This window comes from Stegostoma tigrinum, chromosome 37, assembly GCF_030684315.1.
Source record: "Stegostoma tigrinum isolate sSteTig4 chromosome 37, sSteTig4.hap1, whole genome shotgun sequence".
Lineage (NCBI taxonomy): Eukaryota > Metazoa > Chordata > Chondrichthyes > Orectolobiformes > Stegostomatidae > Stegostoma > Stegostoma tigrinum.
Window position 1 is genome coordinate 2,874,845 of NC_081390.1, and position 21,731 is coordinate 2,896,575.

The window sequence follows — 21,731 nt, forward strand, 5'->3', positions numbered from 1 at the left end:
AAAGAGATACAAGTTTGACCTTAACTGAAAAGTTTAAAAACATTCCATCCCTTTCCAACTTCAAACTTAGATGGGACTCAAGGAAACAATCACAAATGGAATAGTTTTTGCTGAGGCCTAATGGCATCTGTTAATGATTAATGATTATTATTATTGATATAAGTCATTTGGAATCTGCTGGATGCCACCATGTGGTTTACAATCAGATAAGTACTGAGCTTCTTGACAATCTTACAGCATTATGTTTAATTTAAAGTGGACCCAGCTACTGTTTATGAATGGAAAGTAATTGAGATAAATGCGTGTACCGTATGTGTTTCTACCAGTTATCCATTCAGGATTCCTATGTTCTATTACTCTTTTTCCTCTGTTCAGGCCACTGGTTTACCTATATATATTTTGAAAAGTCTGTCACGTGTTTTGCAAAGTTGTTTGAACTTGCCCTGAAATACGTTTCCGTAAAAATTAAAGACGACTCAATTATGCAATGCAAGTTTAAGCAAACATATTTCTTAAAATACACAGATATTGAATGGGAATCTATAGCAGCACAATCCTCTTGTAACTAACTACATCTCCCTTCGCTCCACGAAAGCTGTTTCAATAATCTGTGGAGGCTGTGGGTCAGGCACCACTGCAGTCGCTGAAACTCCTGGCTCATCAGTGCAGGATGGCCCACGTGTGAGTTTCCATAGCAGCCCACAGTAAGATTGCAAGTTGCAGCAGCTTCTGTTTTCCGATCTGACTCCATGTCAAGCACATCAAACGCGGTGCAGATCCATTCTCCTGAGCCTTACGCACTTTTGTAGAGAACACAACGCAGCGGAGAATGCGATGCAAGTGAGCAAAGTCTATTCAGCGCTGTCAAAACAGATGGCAGCAAATGGCACAAAATCATATACGCATGATGTCAGTTCATAACATCTTGTCGACATACTTGATTTAATCGTCTAGCTGCCGATTCCGCTTGTGAACCCATATGGTCGCATAGCCAAATGAACCTCTTAGATTGCATTTACAATCTGGCACTTTAATCATTGCAAGCAGTGATAAAAGAGCACAGGCTTGGCACTGGGGATACAGGCAGTAATATAAAGGGAGAAGCTTTGAAACTTTTGGCAGGTCTGCACAAAAAGGATGGCAGGTAAGACACCAACTATTTTGCAGCACGGAAGAAAAAACTTTTGACGCGCCGAAATGCACTCGGATTGCTCCTGATGATTGCACCATTTTGAACTCCTTCACTTTGTCACAGTATGGGCTTTTTGATGGTCTGATAATTCATTGCTGAGTTCTCATTTACCCCCTACTGTGAGCTGTCTGTGCTCGGCAATTTTTAAACCAGAGGGGAAAAATATTTTAAAGGCAGTCAGTGGCTTTAATGCAAAGATGGAATGCAGGATTTATACGATTTCAAACTTTGCTGTGGTTTTTTTAGGTACGATATGTGTCACTTACATTTTTGTGGTGGCTGCGATGAATCACGTGACTGTTCCAGGTTTATCCTCGGATGTTTGAAGGTAATTGACGCAGTGACCATTAAAATCGTGCAGGCATCTTACATCACTTGGGATCTCCCAGCACCAGCAAGAAAAGTAACATGACTGAACAATGCTCAGAAGTGCCAAAAATCACCTGTTTGGACAATCTATGTGTACATACCACACATGCCCTGCCACCCACAACCTCATTCCCAACCCCTCCTCAAAGACCATGATGCAAATTCAATCATTTTTAGATTATTTGTGTTTCATAAAAGCTACTAGAAAAATATAGAAGTGACAATAAAAGAAGTTTCAGAAACAGTTAAATGACAAAGCTGATGTTTCAGGCCTAGACCCTTCATCAGAAAAATAAAATGAGGGGTCTAGGACCGAAATGTCAGCTTTTGTGCTCCTGAGATGCTGCTTGGCCTGCTGTGTTCATCCAGCTCCACACTTTGGTATCTCAGATTCTCCAGCATCTGCAGTTCCCATTATCTCAAATGACAAAGCTTGTGTTTATAAAGCTCCGTTCAATATATCCAAGATGCTATAGTGAAGCATTATCAAGTGAAGATTGACCAGGCCAAAGGAGATACGGATGACTTGGTTGGTTGGAGGTAGAGGAGGGTCTTAAAGGAAGTGGAGGAGGTGATAAGGGTGAAGGCCCAGTCATTTGAAGATTGAAAGAAAGGAAGAGAAAGAATGGGAAATTTGTAACAGGGTAATGGAAAGAGCAACACCTTGATTTACAGGATGTGGAAAGATAAGATGGATTGAGGTTTGTCTTTGGATGACAACACTGAGGGATAGTCAAAAGCAGATGTCAGGAATACATCCTGGGGGAGAATTCAAAGATGGAAGGAGAAGCCATCCCTGAAGATTCTGTTACTCTGATTGGAAAGGCAAAAGTGGAACCAAAGAAATCTCACTCTACTTAACCATGAAGGAGGGCATTAGAGGAAGATGGTGTAGTTAAAAGTGTCAGTAGTGGCAGACCGGTTAAAAAGGTTAAAAAATGACAGTTGTTCATGTCAGTTTTTTTTAAAAAAATGCTCCATTGTGGGTGACAATTGTAAGGTTGGTATTTATTGTTGAAACTGGCGGCCCTGAGAAGGTGATGGTTGCATGTCTTCTGCTTGAGCCTCTGCATTCTTGTGCTGGTAGTGTTCCCATCATGATGTTAGGTAGGGAGTTACAGGGCCTTGATTCATTGATAATAATGGATTGGCACTATATAAGTGATACATAACTTGAACATGATGGCATTCCTATGACATCTCTGCAATTGTCCTTCTCAGCAGTGGAGTTTGAAGGGCAACTCATGCGTTCGAAGTAATCTTGGCAAGTTGTTGAAATGCTGCTGAGAATTGTACACAATGCATTAGTGATGAAGGTATGGATGCTGAGTGCAGTGGCAGAGACATCTGAATCAAGCATTCTGAATAGTGAAAAGTCTCTTAAGGTTTTTATTTAATTCATTCAGGGGATGTAGCCATCTCTGGCTCGGCCAGAATTTATTGATTTTACCTAACTGCCCTTGAGAAAGTGATGATGGACTGTCTTTTTGAACTACTACAGTCCATCAGAGGTAGGCACACCCACAGTGCTGTATGAGAGATGGCTCCAGGATTTTGACCCATGACTCAAAAGGAACAGTGACTTAGTTCCCACTCAGAATGGTGATTGGTTTGGAGAGGAACATGTAGCTAGTATGGAGCCGAATGAACACAGCAGGCCAGGCAGCATCAGAGGAGCAGGAAAGCTGATGTTTCGGGTAAGGACGCTTCTTCAAGCTTATTTCAAATGCATGAGCAGCCCTTCAAACTCCACTGCTGAGAAGGACAATTGCAGAAATGTCATAGGAATATCATCAATTTCAAGTTATGTACCGCTTATTTTCTGAAGAAGGGTCCTGACCTGAAATGTCAACTTTCCTGCTCCTCTGGTGCTGCCAGGCCTGCTGTGTTCCTCCAGCTCCACACTGTGCTATTTCAGACTCCGGCATCGGCAGTTTTTACTCTCCCGCCATGTAGCTAGTGATGTTTCTATGGATCTGCTGCCCTTGTCCTTCCAGCTGGTACTGATTCTGGGTTTGGGAGTTGCAGTCTAAGGAGCTATGATAATTTCTACAGTACAATTTGTAGCTGGTGCATACTGGCTGCTGAACATTGGTGGAGTAAATGTTGAAGGTGTAAAAAAGTGGGTGATGATCAAGTGGGATGCTTTCTCCTGGATAAATTTGATCTTGGGAAGTGGAGGGTATCCCATCACACTCCTGAGTTGTGCCCTTGAGATGTCATACAGTCTTTGAGGTCAAGGAGTCCAAGATCGGTTGGAGTGCATTAGCTATAAGGAGAGGTTGGATTGTTTTCACTAGAGCGTCAGAGACTGAGGGGGCGACCTGATAGAAGTATATAAAAGTATGAGAGACATGGTTTGGGTCATTACTCAGGATCTTTCTCCTAGGGTGGAAATGTCAAATACGAGGGGAAGAACATTAAGGTAGGATGTACAAGGAAGTTTTTTACAAAGAGGGTAGTAGGTGTCTGGAATGTGTTGCTGCATGAGGCGTTAAGACACATACGTTAGCAATGTTTTATAGGCATTTCGATAGACACATGAACAGGCAGGGAATAGAGGGATATGCAGCATACACAGGCAGATGAGATTAATTGAAAATGACACTGTGATTGGCACACATATGGCAGGCAGAAGGGCTCTACTGTTCTATGTTCTTTGTCCACATTATAAAAGTAGCAAAACTGTACCTCCCATTATATTGAGCTTTAATCAGGCCACAACTGGATGAACAGGTTCTGTTCTGGTCAGAGCATCTTAGAAAGATATTGGTCTCAAAGGCATTTCAGTGAAATGATAATAGATCTTGCAAGCTTAAATTACAACCCTTGAATTATGTCACACCTACCCTTGTATCATTCTGAGTTTGGAAGGCCAAAGAACGATTAAATTGAACTGTTAAAATGATTAGGGGGATGAATGAGAGAAATACAACAAAATTACTTCCTCCAGTGGGAAATATAGAACAACAGTGCACAATCTTAAAATTAAAGGCAGACTATTAAAAAAAATCATGCATTTTCATCTAAAATGCAGTGTCAATTTAAAACTTCCAAATTGGGACAAATAGATTTTCAACGGTTTGGCAGTATGAGCAACAACAACAGCTTAAATTAATATAGCACCCTTAATGGAATAAAATCTCTTAGAATTGTTACAGACAAAAGTGTAAGGAGGGCACTCTAAAGCTAGGAAACTGAAGGCATGGCTGCCAATGGTAGTGCAGTTTTAATTCGGGATGTTCAGAGGATTAAGGGCCTTGAGGAGATGACAGAGTTTGGGTAGAGTGAGGCCATGGAGGGATTTGAAAACTAGGATGCAAATTTACAAATCTAGGGGCATGGATGAAAGGTGAGCAAATAAGGGTTTTATACAGATATTTTCTGGTCTAATTTGGGGTGGCACATGGCCCAGTGGTTAACACTACTGCCTCACAGTACCAGGTATCTCAGTTTGATCACATCCTCATGCGACTGTCTGTGTGGAGTATGCACATTCTCCTACAGTCTGAAGATGTGCAGGCTCGGTGAATTAGCCATGGGAAATGCAGGGTTACAGGATTACAGAGTGGGTCTGAATAGGATGCTCTTTGAAGGATTGATGTAGACTTGATGGGCCAAATGGCCTGCTTCCACACTTTAGGCATTCTATGGTGTGAATTCAGTGATGGAATAGACTGGAGGTCTCATCCTGTTCCTGTGATTGTATCAGGGCAGTGACAGCAGTAAAGGAGCCAGTCTGCCTATTGAAAATTACTTTTGAGTGAAATATAAATATTTTCTCCTTCATTGACAGGTCAAAAATATCACTTCCCCACTATCTATCCCTCAGTAGCAAGTTGGCCCAGCTGGAGCACTTACTCGACCACACAGAGTGAAGAATCAAGTACAGTCATTTCAGAACTGGAACTCGATATTGACTGGATCAGGAGACATCAGTCTGTCTTAAGACATCAATGGAGTTGGGTGTTTGACCTTAACTCAACAGCTCCCGTGGGCACTTTTACCAAGACTCAAATATTTATTTTCAGATCATTTGATTTGAATTCGGACTCAATGGTGAGAGTACAAGTCATTGCACTTGCAATGTAACTCAGGCCCCTTGTTTACCAATTCAACGACAGAGTCACAACAAGATTGCATCATGTTTCCAGTGAACTCAACCACAGGAAATCAGCTAGTACCCTTCACAAGATGAAAATGGAAAATATCAATGTATTAGTTTGTGAGATGCTGGCTAGATTGATGTGTCATTGTGACTTGATTTCTTGGCTCCAAAAGTTCATGTAGAATTAACACAAAGATTTAAGTTCATGTTGAGAAGATGCTTTGAAGCTAATTAACAACACTAGCTACTTACATTGGTATAACTTTGCACAATTCTATATATTTTAGGTTCTGTGCTTACTGGTTATTACCATATATAGTATTCATAAATGATTGACCTTGAAAACAGAAAATGCTGGAAAAAGCTCAGCAGGTCCGGCCATATCTGTTGAGAGAAATTGGACTTAACGTTTCATATTGACTGACCCTTCCTCAGATTACTGAGGTCTGAGAAATTCTGACAAAGGGTGACTCGACTCAAAATATTAACTCTGATTTCTCTTTACAGATGCTGCCAGATCTGATGAGCTTTACTAGCAATTTCTATTTATGTTTCTGATTTCCAACATCTGCATTTTTTGTTTTAAACTGATTGACTTCACACACTATATTGACTACTTATGCTGAGAGTGATAAAGATTGTAATTGTGTCCTTGAATGTGGGAAATATCAGTGATGATTTTGCACCATGAGTCAGAGTAATCTCACTTGTTATAAAATGTTCTCTTGATTTTCGAAACTGTTGGCTGGACTTGATGTCATAGCCTGAAAAATTTGCAGCTGACAACCTTGTTAATTGTGATAATGTGTAAATCCTTGATAATAGTTAGGTCTGCTGTTTCAATGTTATTACAGGTTTCGAGTGTCCATACTGATGAGCCATATTAATCTTTAAGGCCTCTGATACCATTGCATGAAATGCCAGGTCCATAATAAACAAATAGCTGTTAGAAAGTGTGCAGCATCATGTTGTCCAGTTTCCTGAGTTTGTCTTGTAAAATGTGTGAAGGAATAATATTTTCACTTACAATCCCGGCATTCAGTGCACGTTGGCTACTCCCTCTGGGATATAACACTTAGATGGAGGAAAAAGCTTCAGCTTTAATGCGGGTGTGCATGTGGCATATTAAATTGACCATATGTATTGTCTGACTGGGGTCTGTAAGTTGTGACATTGTAGATACCTCTCGGACTTTCCCATCATGCTTGTAGACCTTCCTTTACAATGTTCTTTGGTTGACTCTTCCTTACCTGCTGCTGGGAGCAGTGTGTGGCCTTTGGGTTTCTGTAGGCAATTAGATTTCTCAGCCTAATATTTTGTGTAGAACATGGGTTGCATTTGGCTTGAAGTATTGGAGAAGTTTTCAGTGGGTAAGACATGCCAGATTTCATTCAGGACTGTGATGTTTTGCCGAGCCTGTTGACAACAGTAATAGTTGCTGCAAAGTCAAGGACCTCGAGATGTTGCTGATAATCATCAGAATTTACATCCTTCTCCTTGCCAGAATATCAAGGGAACATTGTTTGGAATTTTCAGGATTGTTTTTTGAAGGATCTACTGGATATAAAAGACAATGACCATTTTAATTAACCTTCCAGCTAAGTTAGCTTCAGTGAAGTTACATTCTGTGCATTAACATTAACATTTGCCTGTGAATTGTTTGATTGTTTTAGATGGCTTCTGTTGATATGACATGAATTCAAGTCTATGTACCTTGAAGTTAACTCAAGATTTACGTTGATCTTCCAAAATCTTGAACATTTGTCAAGTTATTTGTGATCATCATCAACCAGAGGATTTGACACTTCTTCATCCATTATTTCTCAAAATAGTAAATAGTTTGACTGCTTCTGTTCCTTTGTCAGCTATTTGTTGATTGAGAAAGTGAAGATTAATGTTTTTGTTGAACAAGTGAAGTTCTCACAAAATGCCAGTGGATTGCCTCTCCACGATTTCCAACTTTATTCTGATTTTTAAGCACTTTTAAAACACATAGAACATTCTTTTACTTTTGTTCCAGGTTTAAATCATATTATTGACGGCTTCCTGGTTTTCTTTTAAATAAAGTGAAAACATACTCCCATTGCTTCAAAAGAATACTTAAGTCTTGATGTTGTTGGAATTTCAGCCCTGAACTCAGGTAGCTGATGGGAACTCTGCTGTTATCACCTATTCAGCTTTTTGCACTAACTAGTTGCCACTAATTTGCCATCAACACTAACTTTTAGCACACAATCCCAACCACCACAAAGTAATTTCTTGGTCTAACCATGACTGTCAATATAGTGCAATCTGAGTATGGTCCTAAATATTAGTTATGTAACATGTGCTATGCAGATGGGCCGATGGGGCGAGGAGTAGCAGAGGGAGTTTAATTTTGACAAATGGAAAAGAAAATCAGGGCAAGACTTATACACTTAATGGTAAGACCCTGGGGAAGGTTTCTGAACAAAGAGTGCAGGTTCATAGTTTCTTGAAAGTGGAGTCGCAGGTAGATAGGATAGAGAAGAAGGCATCTGGTGCGTTTACTTTACCTTATTGGTCAGTGCATTGAGTATAGCAGTTGGGAGGTCATGTTGAGCTGTACAGGACATTGGTTAGGCCACTTTTGGAATAATGCATGCACTTCTGGTCTTCCTGCTATTGGAAACATGTTGTGAAACTTTAAAGGGTTCAGAAAAGATTTACAAAGAATCTGCCAGGGTTTTATGCTTTGAGCTATAGGGAGAGGATGAATAGGCTGGGTCTAGTTTTCTGACAGCATCCAAGGCTGATGGGTGACCTTGCAGAAGGGGGTGGCATGGTGGCTCAGAGGTTAGCACTGCAGTCTCATAGCACCAGGGACCCAGGTTCGATTCCAGCCTCGGGCGACTGTCTGTGTGGTGTTTGCACATTCTCCCCGTGTCTGCGTGGGTTTCCTCCCACAGTCCAAAGATGTGCAGGCTAGGTGGATTGTCCGTGCTAAATTGCCCATAGTGTTCAGGGATGTGTGGGTTATAGGGAGATGGGTCTGGGTGGGATTCTCCAAGGGGCGGTGTGGACTTGTTGGGCTGAAGGGCCTGTTTCCACACTGCAGGGAATCTAATCTAAAATATCATGATGGGTATGGGGAGGAAGAATAGTGATGTGCAAGAAGATGGGATTAGTTTTGAATAGCATCATAATCAGCATACACATGGGCCTGTTCCTGTTCTGTACTGTTCTATGTTCTGATCTGCAATTAAGTTCAACTTGTCTCCATACAGCGTGTTGCATTCAATATGACTGCAATAGTTTTTACAGTGAGTTACAATGGAAAAACCATGTCATGTATACAACCCAAACGCAGAACATTTAAAATCCTTGTCGAAATTTATAAAAGTCATGAAGGAAGTGCATAGGGCAAACAGTCAAGTCTTTTGCTCAGGGGAGTCCAAAACTAGAGGGTGTAGGTTTAAGATGAGAGGGGAAAGATTTAAAAGGGACCTAAGAACCAACTTTTTCAGACAGGGTGGCGTGTATGGAATTAGTTGCTAGAGGAAGTGGTGGATGCTGGTACAATTACAATATTGAAAAGGCATCTAGATGGGTATATGAATAGGAATGGTTTAGAGGGAAGTTATATGTTGTAAAATGGGACTAGATTAATTTAGGATATCTGGTTGTGTGGACCAGTTGGACCGAAGCGTCTGTTTGAGTACTGTGAACATCTCTGTGACTAAGTAACAACACCTACTACTTATATTGTTATACTATCACAGGCTCATATAATATCTAGGTTCTGTGTTTACCGATTATTACTGTACATAGCATACATGTAACTGAACCCACAAAACCTGTTCCATTTCACTGAGAGTGTGAGTGAAGGAGAGGTCATACTAGAATGTCAATATCATCATGTCATACAACAGTCTAAAAGGTATGGAATATAAGCAGTAACACAACACAGCCATTCAAGAATTGTCAAATGGCAATTATATCACAGCTCCACTTCCAGTGGCAGCTTACACTCTTCCAGGTTAGCTTACAACAGCCAAAGTCTACAGACAAATACTAAATTAAATTAAAGTTATTGAAATTTAATTGACACATGCACTTTACGGGGAGCTTCAACGTATTTGTAGTCACAAATTTTGAATATCATTAGATTGATTTCTCACTATGCTTCGGAATTTCTGTCTTTCTGGAGTTACATGTTTGGGAGGTACTCTGTACTGGTAATTACACTGTACTTGGTTTCACCGTATTCACTGTTTCATAATTTCTGCAGTTTCGCTGCACTCAGGCTTTTTGCCATTTCAACAGTTCCACTGTAATTGGGAATTGCAATGAGTAAGTTAAGTAAGTGTTGCTCACCAAGAATTTGGTCCGCGTTAATGTGAAGACTGCCAAGAAACTGAAATTGATGATAATATATTGGTACTTGCAAAACTGACCGTGTAACAGTGTAGTTTCATCATTGTTCAGCGAGAGGCTGAAACTCATAACAATCTTGCTCATTTTCTTGAAACTGTGATTTGTAGGATCAGGTTAAAATATTATCTGCCAGATGGATGCATTAACATGCATGCATATTAATGTAAATGCAAATTAATATAAATGCAAATTACCTTAAATGGACATTAGTAATAACATGACTGCATGTCTAATGAGAGTGAAAGGTCATCACTAATGCCTATCAGTAGGGACCATGGGCTGAATTTTTCCATTTTTTTTGGCTGTGGATTTTTTTTCAGTGACATTCGTGGTGGTGGTCTATGGTAGCTCATGTCACCTTTTCTCATGCAACTCAAACGCCCAGGGGTTCAGGACGAAGGTCAATGACTTCCTGCACTCTGCCAAGATGATCACCACCATCTTCTCTGCTGGCTCGCACTCACAGAGCCAACATTCAGTCAAATTCTGCCACCGCATATGCTTCTCACCAAAGCTCACAGATTACTCACATCCACCAGCAGCTCTCACCCATCTGATCCTCCCAAGTTACTAACCCTTTCATGCTCTCTGCACTTCCCAAGGCATGCTACACCCCTCCTATGCCTGCATCTGCATGAACACCTACCTCACCCACTCCATCCCATCATACTCAAGCTTTCTAGTGTCTCATTGCTTGAACATTGTCTCACAACTGGGCAAAAAGCGTCAAGACTTGGCCGGGTGGTGGGCATAAAACTCCTCACTCCAAATGAGGAGAAAATACTTGGCTTGACCCAGAGTAGAACTTGGCCATTAGTATGAGAGATGTCCGTAAGGAACTAATTCACTGAGCCATACGTCTGAGAGACTGTGGCCAACCCCTGCCCTGGAATCATCTGACTTCTGGACTGGCTATACCCTCTGTCTGAATGTAACTCCTCTATTCCATTAAGGATTGGTCCACTTTGATTTTTGGAGCTGGCTATTTGGTTGAAGCACACCAGTGTGTTTGTCAGTTGAAGGGTGGGTGCATGCTGTTTGTGTGACATTGAAGTGTTATATTGGCACACAGTAAGATGCCCACATCCTTGAATGTTCCATGTTCCCACTGTGACAAGCGAGCTGCATCTCCGTCTGCTCTAAAAAAAACAATGCAAGGCATAGAGGCCAGCAATTACCAAGTAATTGCAAAGTGGGTGAGTGCTAAGAAAGGAAACCAAAAGCCATTAGATGCAGGATAGGAATAAATGTCTATGAGCTGCAATATAAGGCCTTTGAGCCTCACAAAATTCTCACCTTCTTCACGTCAAAGGTATGGCCGTGAGTACCCACTTGAGCCCCAGTTATGCCTGTCATTTTCTGGAATACATGAAACATTCATTGTCCAATTCTACTCAAGTCCCTCACCACAACCATGACATCATTGGCATTGCTTCCTTCTCTTGTCTGGAATTGTAAAAAATGATTAATTTCACTTCCAATTTCCACCCTGCTCTCACTTTCATCTGGCCCATCCCTGACTCCTCCTGTCCCTTCCATGACACCTGTTTCCATTTCTAGGGATAGGTCGGCCACTGATAACCACTACAAACCACTGACTCCTAAAGTTGCCTGGAATATGCATGCTCACACACTGCTTCCTGGAAGGGTTCCATTGCATTCCCCCAGTTTCTCCATCTCTGTTGCATCTGTTCTACCGCCAGCTTCTGCAGATGTTGCTCAGGGGCATTTATTTCTGATAAGAACCTGCAACATATGCATCTCAAAAATGTCCACCTTTTCCCTCAACAAAGGACTCCCGGCTCCCCGGGTTGACAGGGCCTTCAGCTGTGTCTGAACTTTTTCCCACAAGTCTGCAATGGCCCATTGGTATTATGCCTAGACTATCAATCCAAAAACTCAATAATGTTCTGGGGAAACACGGTGTGAAACTGGATGAGCACAGCGGGTCAAGCAGCATCAGAGGAGTAGGAAAGCTTGATGTTTCAGGTTGGGACCCTTCTTCAGAAATGGGGAAGGGAAAGGGGATTCTGAAATAAATAGGGAGACAGGGGGAGGCGGATAGAATATGGATAAAGGAGAAGATAGGGTGAGAGGTGACAGACAGGTCAAAGAGGCAGAGTTAGAGCCAGTGAAGGTGAATGGAGGTGGGGAGTTAGGGAGGGCATAGGTCAGTCCAGGGAGGACGGACAGGTCGGGGGGTGCAGGATGAGGTTAGTAGGAAGGAGATGGGGGTGGGGTTTGAGGTTGGAGGAATGGTTAGGGAGGCAGGGACTAGCTGGGCTGGTTTTGGCATGTGGTCGGGGGAGGGGACATTTTGAAGCTTGTGAAATTCACATTAGTAACCGTGGGCTGCAGAGTTCCCCAGTGGAATATGACTTGCTGTTCCTGCATCTTTTGAGTGGCGTCATTGTGGCACTGCAGGAGGCCCAGGATGGACATGTCATCCAAGGAGTGGGGGGGTGTGGTGTATTGAAATGGTTCGCGACTGGGAGGTGTAGTTGTTTGTTGCGAACAGATTGTAGGTGTTCCACAAAGCAAATTCCAGAACCCCCTTCCCCTCCCCCATTTCTGAAGAAGGGTCCCGATCCGAAATGTCAAACTTTCCTGCTCCTCTGATGCTGCTTGGCCCGCTGTGTTCATCCAGCTTCACATCATGTTATCCCAGATTCTCCAGCATTGGCAGTTCCTGCTATCTCTAATGTTCTGGGGACTCAGGTTCGAATCTCACCACAGCAGATAATGGAATTTGAATTCCATAATAAAAATGATCTGTAATTAAGAATCTACACATCACCATGAAATCATTGTCGATTATTGGAAAAACTACCTGGTTCACTAATGCCCTTCAGGGAAAGGAATCTACCACTCTTGTCTTATCTGGCCACATGTGCCTGCAAACCCACAGTAAAATGGTTGACTCTCAACTGCCCTCTGAAATGGCCTAGCAAGCCACTCAGTTGTACCAATAGCTACAAAATCTCAAAGAAATGAAACTGGGTGGATCACCTGGCATCGATCGAGGCACCAGAAAAGACAATGACACAAACAGCACTGTCGATTCTGTAAAGACATCCAGGGATTAGTGCCAAAACTGGGAGAACTGTCTCCCAGACTCATCAAGGAACAGCCACACTCACAGAATCATATCTTACAGACAACATCCGAGACACCATCACCATCCCTAGATATGTCCTGTCCCCCCGGCAGGACAGACCCAGCAGAGTTGGTAGCACAGTGGTAAACAGTTGCGAGGGAGTTGCCCTGGGAGGCCTCAACATTGACTCAACATGAAGTCTCATGGCTTCAGGTTAAACATTGGACAAGGAAACCTCCTATTAAATACCACAAACCATCCTCCCTCCGCTGATGAATCAGTACTCCTCAATGTTGAACAACACTTAGAGGAAGCACTGAGGATGTCAAGGGCACAAAATGTTTTCTGGTGAGGGATTTCAATGGCCACTACCAAGAGTGGCTCGGCAGCAGTACTACAGATCAAGCTGGTTGGCTCCTACAGGACATAGCTGCTAGGCTTGGCTTATGGAAAGTGGTGAGGGAACCAATAAGAGGAAAATACATACTTGTCCTGATTCTTACCAATCTGCCAGCTGTAGTTGCATCTGTTCATGACAGTATCAACAAGAACGACCACCACAAGTCCTTGTAGAGACAAAGCTCTGACTTCATACTGAGAAATAACCCCCATCGAATAGTGTGGCACTATCACTGTGCTAAACGGGACTGACTTCGCACAGATCTAGCAACTCAAGGCTGGGCATCCAAGAGATGTTGTGGGCCATCAACAGCAGCAGAATTGTACTCCAGCACAAATTATAACCTCATGGCCCAGCATATCTCCCATTCAACCATTGCTAACAAGCCAGGGGAGCAACCCTGATTCAATGGACAGTGCAGGAGACCATGCCAGAAGCAGCACCAGGCATACCTGAAGAGGAGATGTCAACCTGGTGAAGCCACCAAACAGGACTACTTGCACGACAAACAGCAAAGGCAACAAGTGATAGACAGAGCTAAGCGATCCCACAACCAATGGATCAGATCTAAATTCTGCAGTCCTGTCACGTACAGTTGTGAATGGTGGTGGACAATGAAACAACTCACTGGAGGAGGAGGCTTCACAATTATTCCCATCCTCAATGATCGAAGACCCCAGTACATCAGTGCAAAAGATACAGATGAAGCTTTAACAGCAGTCTTCAGCCAGCAGTTCTGAGTGGATGATCCATCTCAGCTTCCTTCAACTGTCCTCAGCATTGCAGATACCAGACTTCAGCCAATTCGATTCGCTCCAATGATATCAAGAAATGGTTGGAGACAAAGGTTACTGGCCCTGACAACATTCTGGCAATAGTACTGAAGGCTTGTGCTCCAGAACCTGCCACTCCCCTAGCCAGGCCTTTCCAGTAGAGTTACAACACTGGTATCTACCTGGCAATGTGGAAAATTGCCCAAGTATGTCCTTTACGTATAAAGCAGGACAAATCCAAACCCCAGCCAATTACTGCCCCATCAGTGTCCTCTCGATCATCAGTAAAGTGATGGAAGGTGTCACTAACCGCGCTATCAAACAGCACCCGCTCGGGAATAACCTGCTCAGTGACACCCAGTTTGAGTTGGGCCATTCAGCTCCTGATCTCATTGCAGCCTTGGTTCACACGTGAACAAAAGAGCTGAATTCCAGACGTGAGGTCAGAGTGACAGCCCTTAAAATCAAAGCTGCTTTCGACCGAGTGTGGCATCAAGGAGTTCTAGCAAAACTGGAATCTATGGGTTTTGAGGGCAAACTCTCCAGTGGTTAGAGTCATACCTGACACATAGGAAGATGGTTATTGTTGTTGGAAGTCAGTCATCTCAGCTCCAAAACATCTCTGCAGGAGTTCCTCAGGGTAGTGTCCTTGGCCCAACCATCTTCAGGTGCTTCATCATAAGGTCAGAAGTGGGGGCGTTTGCTGATGATTGCACAATGTTTAACACCATTTGTGACTCCTCAGATACCGAAGCAGTTCATGTTCAGATGCAACAAGACCTGGACAATATCCAGGCTTGGGCTGACAAGTGGCAAGTAACATTTACGACACACAAATGCCATGACTAAGACATCACCATAAGAGACAATCTAACCACCACCCCATGGCATTCAATGGTGTTACCGTCACTGAATCGCCCACTATCAACAACTTAGGGGTTATCATTGGCCAGAAGCTCAACTGGACTCACCACAAAAATACAGTGACTACAACAACAAGTCAGAAGCTAGAAATGCTGCGGTGAGTAACACACCTCCTGACTCCTCAAATCCCGATATGCAAGGCACAAGTCAGGAGTGTGAAGGTAAAATTAACACTTGCCTGGGTGAATGCAGACACAACAACACTCAAGAAGCTTGACATCATCCAGGACAAAACAGCCAGCTTGATTGGCATTACATCCACAAGCATTCACCACCACACCACTGAAGTTCAGTAGCAGCAATGTGCTCTATCTACAAATGCACTGCAGAAATTCACCTCTGGTCTTCACTTTCCATCTCACCAGATTCCACAACCAAAGGATCTTTAGCTATTATTTTCGGCACCTATAGCAGGATGTCACCACCAGACAGATTCCCCTCCTCTTTGGGGCACCCACGTCCACTCACCCTCTACTCCCAACACCTTCCCATACTCACAAGGCACCTTTCCATGTAATCCCAGAAGTTGTAACACTTGCCAATTTACTTACTCCCTCCTCATTATTCAGTTCATTATTCAAAGGCAGACAGACCTTTCAGGCAAAGCTGTGATATACCTACACTTCCGTCAATCGACTGTATTTACTGCTCACAATATAACCTTCTCTAAAGGGGCGAGACAAAATGGTGACCATTCTGTGGAACATCTACATTCTACATCTACATTCTGTCTGCAAAATTGACCCAGAGCTTTCTGTTGCCTGTCCCTTCGACACACCACCATGTTTCCTGGCCAATACTCACTAAAGATCAGTGCAAGCAGCATCTCATTTTCTACATAGGGACCCTGCAACCATCAGCACTCAATATCAAGTTGAATAATTTTCAGGTCTGAACACCCTTTTCCATGTTCTTCATCCATTCCCACACCCCAAGGCTTGTCACTCCTTTGTCTACACAATGCTGTTCTTTGTCTCTCTGGAATCCATCTCCAACCATCATTTAATCCTTCCCCTGCCTCGCCCCACCCTGTCTTCAGCATCTTTACCGTCATTTCCGACCTAACATCAGTTCTAAAGAGGGGTCACAGGACCTGAAACCATGGCCTGCTTTCTCTCCACAATAATGTCTGACTTGCTCAGTTTTCTGTAAAAATAAGGTGAGTTTAACTAGTAGTGAGATTGTTATGATACAAATGATTTTATTACTGTACAAGTCAGGTACCTTAATGAATTCTGGCTTGATAGATCATATTTTGTTTTAACTTGGCAGTATTTCACTGAAATATAAATACATAAGCCTGCAGATTTGGTTTTAACAACAAAAGAGAAATCTATTACCTAAAATAAATTTAAAACATAAAATATACTAAACCAAGCTGTCTAACACACTGCGAAAGATTTCAAATTCCTATGCAAAATCTCATGTACTACATTGCTTAATTAGTTAGAGGAAAAAAGAATCTACCCTTTTGAGAAATGAACTCCATTTCATCTGAGTTTTCCATTTTTTTTGCCATTCCAAATTTACTCAATGGAGCAGAAAATTCCACCTCATTGTTATGAACTCAGACCCCACTATGGCCAAACCCTGTGGAGGTGACAGGGATCTTGGCTTCTCATTGGAGAATCCTATATTGCTTTTCTTTTGGTAAGGTCCACCAAACCTTGAGCTTGTCAGGCAAGTAGTAGGCCTGGCCCTATGATCAAGAGCTGTTCATGGTGCCACACCTCACCTCAAGGCCCCAGAGTTGAGATGAGTAATGGTGGGAAATGATCCAAGGGGTAGGAGCTCATTGAGGTTGGCAGCTAGATACAAGATGGCCCTCAGAAGACTCCCCCTTCCTTGATCAGGCTTTAAGTCACTGTTACTGAAGCACACCCGAAGCTCTGCAGTATTTAGACTCAGGAGACCCATGGTCATATTGATATCTCCCAACACAGGCTCTTCCATGGCCTGGATATCTTTGGTAGATATCCTCTGAGTGGTAGTGCCATGTGATCACAGCGATGATGGCAGTGCCCTTCAGCATGGCAGGGTACGCTGCTGCTGCCATGACAATCAGGTTTGATAAGCTTTTAGCAGATGGATGGAGGACTTGCTTCCCTTGATCAGATACTCGCTCAGAGGTGACCCCATTTGCTGCTTGCTCTCTCCCTGGCAGCCTTCCATGATATTCTCAATTGGGACAAGGCTGTCTCCAAGTTCCCATTCTGCCCATTGGCCTGCCTCTTGGTTTCTGAGCATAGAACCAGGGCAGTGGAGTGTGGAATGAATGAATGATTTTAATGTCACATTTTATTGTGAAGAAAAACACAGTGAAAACCTTCCCCACCATCTCCACGATCCAGTAGCATTTCAAGTAGTCTTAAAAATTAAGGAAAAATTAGAACAGTATAGCTTAAAGACGGTCCATCAGTCCTGAGCCACCTTATCAGCGATGATGCCTGCACTCCCATCCCTCCTCCATGGCCTCACTACTATCTACACCATTCCCAACCAGCATTGATATTACCACCCTTCAGGTGCCTTCTTTTGCCTTTGGGCCATTCTCCTCCACTAGCACCTGCACTGGACCCACCAATGACAGAGTTGCATCTGTCGCCACTGGGCCCACCACGATGTTGATGTGATGCCCTTCTGCCACCGCGTTGCCACTGCCAGCACTGGACCCAACCAACGACGAGGGCACCGGCTTTCGCTGCAGAGCCTACCTCACAGACATCGCCTCTGCTGATGTTGCGGCTGCTGATTCCAATGCTAGGCCCCATGCTCACCCCAGAAAACTAAGGAGGGTCTCACTTACCACTCCCATGCGATCAGCAGTGTGCCTATTCCCCTACACCATGAAGTCTATGCTGGGATTCCCTGGAATAATTAGCATTAGTGCAAAGATGGGAGTCAAAATGGCCTCCTCCACATGTACAAATAAGTGCAGTGACATCAATTCCTCACAAAGAATGATTCTGACACAGTGAGTCTGCCCATAGTGTAGCCACTGTCACTGTATGCTCTGTGTAATAACATCATACCAGCTGTGCATATGCAGAACCAACGGCCACAAGGGGCCTCGTGTTTGGGAAATGCCTGGGAGGGGTGGTAACATGTGGGGATGAGGAGGCAGGCCCAGAACAGAGGCCAAGTTTCAGGAGTAGGGGGGCAAAGGTGACAAAGAAAATCTTTAATTCGGCAGTTCCTGATGAGATGTGGGAGAGGTGTGGGGTGACAGAGAGATAGTGGCTCCAGTCTGAGCTTGACAGACCAGAGACATGCCCACCCTTTATTCAACATCTGACAGCCGATTGGAATTCCATTTGGTTGGAAATCAGCTGCACTCAAAGCTTGTGAATGACATAGCCCAGCCAGGTAGAGTGGGCACTTGTGTGCTCCTCATGGCACCTTCCCTATGTACTGACATATACCAACGATCACTCTGAAATTTACTGAGCATGGTTCTCCAAGGAAGTCATCAGTCTGTCCACAGGGGAAATCATGTGGTTTATAGAGGAGTGATCATTGTGCTCATGGCCCTTCAAAGTCCTTCATAGATCAAATACTTACCAGTCTCTCTCCACACACCTCGAGCTGTTCAGTCAGCATCTATCGCCTTTGTGCTGGGGCTCATTGTCCAACTTTTTATTTTATTCATTCCAGGGATGTGGGTGTCACGGCCAGACCAGCATTTATTGTCTGTCCCCAATTCCTCAGAGGACAGTTGAGAGTAAACCACATTGCTGTGGGTCTGGAGTCACATGTAGCCCAGACCAGGTAAGGATGGCAGTTTCCTTCCTTGAAGGACTTCAGTGAACCAGGTAGTTTTTTCCAACCATCCACAATGACTTTGTGGTCATTTTTAAAATTTTCTTTCCAGATTTTTGTTGATTTCATATTTCACCATCTGTCATGGGCTCCAGAACATTACCTGGGTCTCTGGATTAATAGTCTAGCGATAATAAATCCCAGGCCATTGCCTCCCCAATTGAAACTCAGGGAAAGGATCTGAGTGAGATTTGGGAACAGGGTCTGACTGAAGCTCACGAACAGCATCTGACGGATTCTTGGGAACTGAATCCGAGTAGGACTCAGGAAGATGATTGCCTCACTCAGCAGCAGCTGTGCATGTGAATGTGAGGTGCCTCCTGCAGGATGCCCTTCCCCTGGCCTGAAATGTAAGACCTGGGTCCAGTATCTGTGCTGGTGCTGATACAGATGAAGGATACATTGCTCTGAAGGTATCTCTTTCTCCTCCAAGGTTAGATTCTGATCTAGTGAAAGGCCATGCAAGCACCAGATTGTTCACTTAAGTAGGAATGAAACAGGAAAGGTTAATGCAATGCTCAGCTGTTCAGTTGAGTGCCAGAGATGCCCAACCACATTTGTACCACCACAGGCACCACAGGATGTTGCCCAATGTTGGCGTTTTACAGGTTCTGGCATGGAAGACCAAACAGCCTCTCCCCAGTTCCTGTAAACATGTATCGTTCTTAGTTGTATTAAATGCCCTTGCATTCTTTCCCCCACCCCCCACCCCCAATGTCTTCCACTTATTTCTCATCGCCCAAAGGAATCGCTCAACTTGGAACTTGTCAGCTCCAAAGCCTCACCCTCCACAGATACTAGGATCATCAGATCTGACACATTGCCTTGCATCCTGCCTCTCCCACCAGCTTCTTTCATGCATGTAAACGGAGGCATATTAAAAGGAATTTTTACATATTGCACATTCCTTCCTTAATAATCCTGAGCTCCAAGGACTCCGCAACACCAAATGGACAGAGAACCTTTCCCAACTCTTTCCCTTTCTCTTCCCCCATAAAAGAAGATCCTAAACATGCCTTGGTCCAGTGTGCAGTGGTAGCAGTACATTCACTCGGATCTCTGAGTCATGTAGGTCATAACACCCACATTGAGCTCTCCTGGTTGGCCCTTACAGACTGGATGAGGACTCACAGTGAGATGTCATTGAACTGTGGCATTGTCCTCTTCATTCTTCAGTGACCATCATCGCTCTGCCTCCCCTGTCGACACTGAGAGAGAAACTGAAGCCTGATTGTCAAGATCAACTGCAGACATCAATGTTCGCCTCAGATTCTGCCACTGATCGATTTGAACAGCCAATGTGTTAGAAATCAGTATTTATGCTGAAGAAGGAGGGGAGATGGGTGGAAAAAATGAGCAAAAAGGTGAAGATGGACCCCAGAGAGACTAAGACAGCTAGGCAGACAAAGCAATGGATAATAGAATGCTCAGGAGGCAGAGAAGCTGAAAATAAGTGAAAGTTGATTGGCTGTGCTGAAAGCAGCAAGTATCTCATGGGGAGTACAGCACTGGCATGGAGTTGACAGGCTGAATAATCTGGTTTTCTTTGTGAAATACCACAAGATCTAAAACAAATGCTAACCAGTCTTCCCAACAGAATTCCATTTGCAATTTTGAACTTAGATATCACCAGTTGATTCGCTTTAGTGAACAGTAAATAGGCATCATTGCCATGCTCTCTTGGGTGTATGCAGCATTATCACCTCTGCAGTTCATCTTGATTACTTCACAACTGGCAGGGATATAATCACTTAGTTACAGTCCAGTCAGCGAAAACCATGAGCAAGTCACACGTGTGTAAACGATACTTGGCACAGCTGGAGTCCACAAAGAGTGCAGAAGAGATTCTGCCATCTTGTGTAACTCAGTGAGTAGGGCTCTTGCCCTTGAGTCCCGAGATTATGATTTTGTTGCCCACTCCAGTGTAAAGTAATGGTCTATTCAGTGCAATACCAGGGCATGTTGCCTTTTATTACACTGAGGCCCTCCCTGCCCATTCAGCTCAATGCAAAGACCATGTTATATATTGGGAGTTCTTCTTCAAAAGTATCCATTTGCTGTCAAGCATTTTGTGTCATTCTGAGGGCATGAACAGCACTGCATCAATGCAAAGTCTTGTGTCTGTTTTCATTCTTCCTGCTGTTTAATATTATCTATTGGGTGTAAAGGCAGTTGATCCATTATTAGTTGGAAATTATACAGTTTCCGTACAACTCAGATTTACTTCAGTCCTGGCAATGACAGAGAGAAAGAGGCTGAGTTTATTATGATGGGAAATGACTCCAGCCACTCAAAGCTCTTTAGCCTTTCCCTAGTCAGTCTGGGCCTCTGTCTGATGTAGGTGCAAGCCCAGATTCAGTATACATGTCTTCCTATACCCAAGCCCTGTTCCTACATCTATAGAGGTGCCTGGATGGTGAGAAGCTCACAGAAACCACCAATATTGATTTTGCTGAGGGGCTAACATAAACTGGCTGTATGCATTCATGTCTTGTTAAATCAGATCAGGCCTCTTTTGGCAATTCCAAAGAGAGGCTAAACCAAACAACTCAACCCCTCCAGACTCAGGTTAACAGAGCTCAAAGATATGGTCACAGAATCATAGAAGTGATACAGAGCTGAAGGAGGCCATTCAGCCCATTGTGCCCAAACTA

General features: G+C 43.5%; 1 long non-coding RNA gene across 1 annotated transcript; it reads left to right on the plus strand.

Moving 5' to 3' along the window:
• Nucleotides 1–769: 769 nt before the first annotated feature.
• On the plus strand, nt 770–7,317 carry LOC125467592 (uncharacterized). The gene is made up of 3 exons (XR_007250667.2): nt 770–1,144; nt 1,439–1,520; nt 5,358–7,317. It is a non-coding gene; the product is annotated as an uncharacterized LOC125467592 (long non-coding RNA).
• The last annotated feature ends 14,414 nt before the right edge of the window (nt 7,318–21,731 follow it).